This window comes from Herpailurus yagouaroundi, unplaced genomic scaffold (assembly GCF_014898765.1).
Source record: "Herpailurus yagouaroundi ecotype Mexico unplaced genomic scaffold, PumYag 184, whole genome shotgun sequence".
NCBI classification, from domain to species: domain Eukaryota; kingdom Metazoa; phylum Chordata; class Mammalia; order Carnivora; family Felidae; genus Herpailurus; species Herpailurus yagouaroundi.
The window spans coordinates 31747570-31753674 of NW_024412415.1; the positions used below are offsets into that span (position 1 = coordinate 31747570).

Sequence of the window (6105 nt, forward strand, 5' to 3'; positions counted from 1 at the left end):
CAGGATCGGAGCCGCCAGAGCAGAGCAGATTGGGGGATGGGCGGGGCTGCTGGTGGGGCACAGTCTCCACCTACAGGAGGCAGCAGAAGGTCCAGGGGCAACTATGGCTTTGGACGAGCCACCGCCCCCGGTCACGACTGCCTGCCATATAGTGTTGTCGTGAGGGTTAAATGAGGTAATGCGCAGGACATGCTTAGGGCGATTACCAGGCTCACAGGAGACACCTGACAAATGTGAGGTCCCGCTACTCCTACCCACCTTCTCTCCCCTACTGGTCTCTGTCAGTTGGTCAACGCTCCTGACTGGCTGTAAGACAGCCAGCCAAGCTGCTCCCTGGCTATTTGACCTTGTGCGGCTCACGGGCCCTCTCTGGGCCCGGGCTGGGGTCAGGGGGTGCTGACTGGACTCTCTCTGGGAGCCTCACCATATCTGAGTGAGCCCCCCCTCCCACCCCTGGCTCTCTCCCCCAGCCTGTACTTGCCTTCATGCTGAGCCTGGCGACAGCCAGCCTTCACACAGAGGCTCTGGGGGCGAAGGCAGCCGCCCACTGCCCCAGGGACTGCCCCTGAAGGCTTTTCCAGAGGGACACCCCCAAACACATTCCAGGTGACATACCATTTTGCTTTCTCCCACAGCCCCTGGCAGGGGCCCGCCCACTCCGGCAGGGGACAGGAAAGTGACTCAGCTCCCCAGCCCCCTCCTCAGACTCACACACTCACAGCCTTGCTTTGGAAAAAGAGTGGTTTTCATTTCTTTCCTTTTTTTTTTTTTTTTTCCTTCAAGCACTCTTACTTGTCTCTTTCTCCCACGGGCCTCCCCGGTCTGGGCCAGGAGTCTGTGGCCAACCCTTCTCCATCCTCTCCTGGTGGAGGGTCCCGCCATCGGGGAGGGCGGTGTGGCCCTACTGTGCGTGGTGGGAAAGAGGGGGACTCTGGAGGCCCCAGCTGGCCCCCTATTATATTGGCTTCTATTAAATCGAAACACATAGCACATCTATTACACAATAAACCACAGCTATTTCATGGATCAAATTAAGTTTTATTTGGGCAAATTACAACCTTTCCTACAGTCGTGCCTTTGTGAGGCCATTCCTTTTTAATAAAAGCAAGCATTTCTGGGGCTGGCCCTGCTGGACCAAAGCTCCGTGGTGGGTTGGGGGCTCAGGCCAGGGCTGGCAAGAGGGTGGGAGTGTGTGTGTGTGTGTGTGTGTGTGTGTGTGACTCTGTGTGTGTGTGTAGGAGAGAAAGAGAGGGAGCGAGAGAGAGAGAGAGAGAGAGAGAGAGAGATGGAATTCTTGGGTCCCCTCTGGGGACTGGATTTGTCCATCTTTTCCCCTGCCTCCCCATCCTGAAGTTTCCATGGAAGTCTGCAATGAAGTTCTCATTTAACAAGAAAAAGGCGACAGCAGCAGGGAAGCATTTCCCGGAATCCAGGAGGAAGCATGAGTCACTGGCCTGCTAAGTGAGCCCTGCGTGGCCACTACGGCACCAGCCCAGGAGGCCTGGAGCATAGGGCCAGCCTCCAGGACCGCGCCAGGCTGCCCGCATAGACATGCCCACTGCCCGGGCTGACGCAGGCTCCGGGAATGCAAACAAAGGTGGGAGAAGGGGCCTTCTGAGGGCTGTGGCGCTGGGCCAGACGAGAGGGGGCAGGCTTGGAGGAGAGGCCTGCGGAGGGGCCTCCGGTCTCAGAAGAGCCCCTCGCTGGTGTCCCTGGAACTCCTACCTCCTGGTGTGACCCGGCCTAGCCCTGCCAGCTCTGGCTTCCGGGCTCCTCCTCATTGGGCAGGGGCAGGCGTTCCCCCAGAGCAGTTCCCCCCAGTTCTCGACATCGGCCCCTGGAGCGACAGCATCAGCATCACCTGGGAACCGGTCATAAATGCAGATTCTCAGGTCCCCCCCTGAGACCTACTAAATCAGAAGTTCCGGGGGTAGGGTCCAGAGACCCGTGTTTTAACAAACCCCACGGGCGATACTGACGCACAGTCAAGTTTGTGGGCTACTGTGCTTAATGATCTGTAAGTGACCTTCAGACCCACCTCTGCTGATTATTCGTTCGAAAAAATTAGAGGCTGCTCAAGTGGTGCTTACTGGGTGCCAGTTACCCGGCTGCCTTCTTTACACTGCCAACACATTCGATTCCCCCCGCCAACTCCGTGAGGGCAGGCTCTGTGATCATGTCTCCATTCTACAGGTGACATAAGTGCTGCTTTGGAGCCAGAAGCCAGCGTTCTGGGATCTAGAGGTGATGGAAGGTGCTGGGCCCAACGTGCACGCTTGGCCCGTGCTGGGTAACTGGTTTATGTGGCTGACCCTTCCCCGGGTAGCTGGGTAGCTTTTCTGGAGTGCGCTTCAGAGGCTGCCCTGCCACCTAGGAAGGGGCATGGCAAGAACTCTCATTCCAGAGCCAGCGATACAGAAGGAAACAGGCAGGTGGAGTGAGAGAAGCAAGAAGCGACAGAAGGAAGCTGGGCTGGACACATGTGGGGCTTCCAGAATCTTGTTTGTCTAAGGGTGGTCCTTAGACCAGCAGCGGCAACATCCCCCAGGAGGCTGTTAGGCATTCGGAATCTTGAGCCCCACCCCAAACCTACTAAATCCGAAGCTACATTTTAACAAGATCCTTGAGGGGGTTCCTGTGCTTATTCAAGCTTGAGAAGCAGCAGAAGCACAAGGAAAGCCCTGGGTGGGGCACAGGGGCACATCCCCAAGCCCCTTCCTGTCTCACAGGGTTGGCCCAGCTCCCTCGGGGCTCCCAATCCCCCATTAGCACTAACATCCCCTCAGTGAACCCTGGAGCCCGAAGGCCCTGGAGGAAGACTTGAGTCCTTAAACTACACAACTAAACCCAGTATAGTGCGAGGGACTCGACCTCTGCCTAGCGTCCTCCTCCCAAGGTCAGGGATCTTTACTTCCTCTACCCTCTCTTCCCGGGTTCAAGCCCAGGCTCTGCCATTTACTGGCTATGATTCTTGCTGTGATTCTCGGTACTTCTACCGGTACCGGTAAAATTAGAATGCCGGTATTTCCTAGATCATACATTTTGCGTGTGTGTAGATCAAATCAGCGGATCCACATCAAGTACTTAGAGCAGTACTTGGCATGTAACTCTATTAACACTGTTACTTGCTTTCAGACTTCCTTCGTTCCATCCTCTGGGTAGCCCTTGGGCTGGGCGGGGGATGGCGGAAAGGCGGTGCCGACCGGGGAACACTCAGCGCCAAGGCAGGGCTACCGGATTGGATTCCGGAGGTGACAGGGGCTCCTGGGGGGAAAGAAGGAAATGTGTTTGTGGGATACCTGTGACATGCCAGGCTCAGTGCCAAGCACTTCCGTCGTCTCCGCAGTTGGAAAGTACTGTTCCTTCCGAAGCTTACAAGGGATTGAAGCCGTAGAAGGCCAGTCGGTGAAAGGCGGAGCTTGTGCTTGGTGGGCCTAGCCTGGCTAGCCTGACCTCAGTCTCACACCCATTTCACACGACCCCTCGCTTCTACCTCTAGTATAGCCTGGTCTGGCCCCTGGAGGAGATAGAGGGATTCAGAAGGCTAGAGCCGGCAGAGGAATGGGGAGGCTGATGGGCCCTTGGGACACGGTTCATGGCTCTTTCCCTAGGGCCTCAGTTTCCCCAGGGTGGTGCCTCCTCCTTGCAGGGAGCAGGGCAGGTTTGCTGAGTGGACCGGTAGTGGGTTGAGCTGCTCCCGGATTTACTCTGCCAACATAGCCTGCCCCTCTGTCCCATGATGGGAGGGCAGGCCTTTGGCAGATGTGTTAAAATGCCAGCCAAGGGGGTTACTTCTGGTTTCGGCTCGGATGCGTGAAGAGCTGGGAACCTGCCACCCCCATCGTCACAACAAGAGAAAGCTGAACAAGCTAAAAGTTAACACCTTTTGTTTATTTATTTTTTAAAGCTTATTTTTAAGAGAGAGAGGAAGCGTGAGGGGGGGAGGGCAGAGAGAGAGGGAAAGAGAGAGAACCCCAAGCGGGGCTCAAACGCATGGACTGTGAGGTCATGACCTGGGCCGAAGTCGGACGCTTGACGCCACCCAGGTGCCCCAAAGTCCACAACTTTTAGGTCCAGCAGAGAAGGAGGGCCAATGGGCAAACTGCCAACCTGAAACCAGAAGCACAACCAGGATCAGCTCATCGGGGACAGAAGCCACCAGAACCAGTAACTCTTAGGATTACTTAAATGGTAATTTCTATACCCTCCCACCGCCCCCCGCCACCCCGCGCCATGGCAGTCCTAAAAACACATTTTTAAGGTGTGATTGACATACAGTAAGCTGTGGATATTTAGCGTATACGACTTGACGAGCGTGTACCTAAGCGTGCATCTGTGAAACCATCAGCATCGACTACGCCATGAACATCGCCGTTATCTCCAAAGGCTTTCTCCCGTTCTATTTATTAATGAATTATAATTAATAATAATGAATTATTATTATTGTGTTGTTGCTATTAGATGGGGATTGTGAGGGCCTGATGGAAGTTGGGTGTGGACTGGACTGCAAGTTACAAACTTGGTCCCCTCCTAGGGACGCCCGGACTTTTATGGGCTTCACCCCCAGGAGCCCTACCCAGTTCATACGATGAAGATCAGAGAAAAACCCCTTCTGTTTGGAGCAGAAAAAATAAACACTTTGCAATATGCCCAGAGCTTTTTCCGTAACAAAGACCTACCCTTCAGAAGAAACTGCTTTCCCAGAGCCTTGCCTGGCTGGGGGAAGGACAGTTAGACACTTCTGACCCTTTCTAGCCTTCCCATCTCATTTAAGGGGAGCAAGAGAGGGCCGAGATGCGCTTCTGAAGGTCACAGCCCAGGGGGTCAGGCCAACGAAAAAATCGGAGATTTAATAATAAAAGAGTACAAGATGCTTCCCCTCCCCAACATCTTACCACCAGTGCAGCCGGTCTCCCGTATACTAAGGGTGGTTTACAACCAAAAGAGCTACAAGACTCAGACTCTCTTTCAGAAGGAGTTCTTAGGGAAACCCAAAGACAACAGGGCAGGAAGCAAACAAACAAGGAAATTCTAAAAATGAAACGTAAGGAGATAAAGGAATGGGGGGAGAAAAGAAAAGAAACAGAATATCCAAGAACCGTGGGACAATGGCAACAGGTGTAACCTGTGTGTGTTGGGAACACCCCGTCACCAAAATCAATGACATCTGCCACTGGTAGGCCTGCCTTCCAAGCAGTGTTAAAAGAAGTTGTTTGGAGAGAAGGAAAATATGTGGGTCAGAAACTCGGATCTACATAAAGAAAGGAAGAGTATCAGAGAAGAGATAATGAAGATCAAATAAAATATTTTATTTTTCTTATTCTTAATCTAATGGATAACTGCTGGAAGCAAAAATAATCGCAAAAAAAAAAAACCAGTATTAGGTGATCATAGCCTTTGAATTAGTGAAATGAATGCTGGCAATGTCACGAGGGATGGGAGGGAGGGACTGGGGGCACGCTGGTATTGGGTGCCATGAAGCAGTATCGTGCTGTTGAAGGTGAACCTTGATTCATTGTAAAGATATATTGCAAACACTAGGGCAACAACTAAAAAAAAGAAAAAAAAATTTTTTAAGAGAGAGCATGAGTGGGGGAGGGGCAGAGAGAGAGAGAGAGGGAGAGAGAGAATCCCAAGCAGGCTCTACACAGTCAGTACAAGAGCCCAACACAGGGCTCGAACCCACGAAACTGTGAAATCATGACCTGAGCTGAAATCAAGAGTCAGACGCTTAACCGACTGAGTCATCCAGGTGCCCCTAAATTTTGTTTTAAAGAAATTTAACTGGGGGCGCCTGGGTGGCTCAGTCGGTTGAGCATCCGACTTCGGCTCAGGTCATGATCTCGCGGTCCGTGGGTTCGAGCCCCGCGTCGGGCTCTGTGCTGACAGCTCAGAGCCTGGAGCCTGTTTCAGATTCTGTGTCTCCCTCTTTCTCTGACCCTCCCCTGTTCATGCTCTCTCTGTGTCTCAAAAATAAATAAATGTTAAAAAAAAATAAAAAGAAAAAAGAAATTTAACTGATATATTAAGAGGGGGGAGAAAATGGAAGCACATAAAACCAGGTAAGGCAGAAATAGATGGGAAGATTAAGAAAAGCAACAATTG

At 52.6% G+C, this 6105-nt stretch overlaps 1 long non-coding RNA gene across 2 annotated transcripts; it reads left to right on the forward strand.

Moving 5' to 3' along the window:
• The first annotated feature begins 1276 nt into the window (after nucleotides 1-1276).
• On the forward strand, nucleotides 1277-4648 carry LOC121041872 (uncharacterized). 2 transcript variants are annotated; one of them, XR_005795874.1, is made up of 4 exons: nucleotides 1277-1597; nucleotides 2194-2290; nucleotides 4072-4191; nucleotides 4462-4648. It is a non-coding gene; the product is annotated as an uncharacterized LOC121041872 (long non-coding RNA). The 2 variants fall into 2 exon arrangements; XR_005795873.1 differs by having other exon boundaries at nucleotides 4072-4648.
• The last annotated feature ends 1457 nt before the right edge of the window (nucleotides 4649-6105 follow it).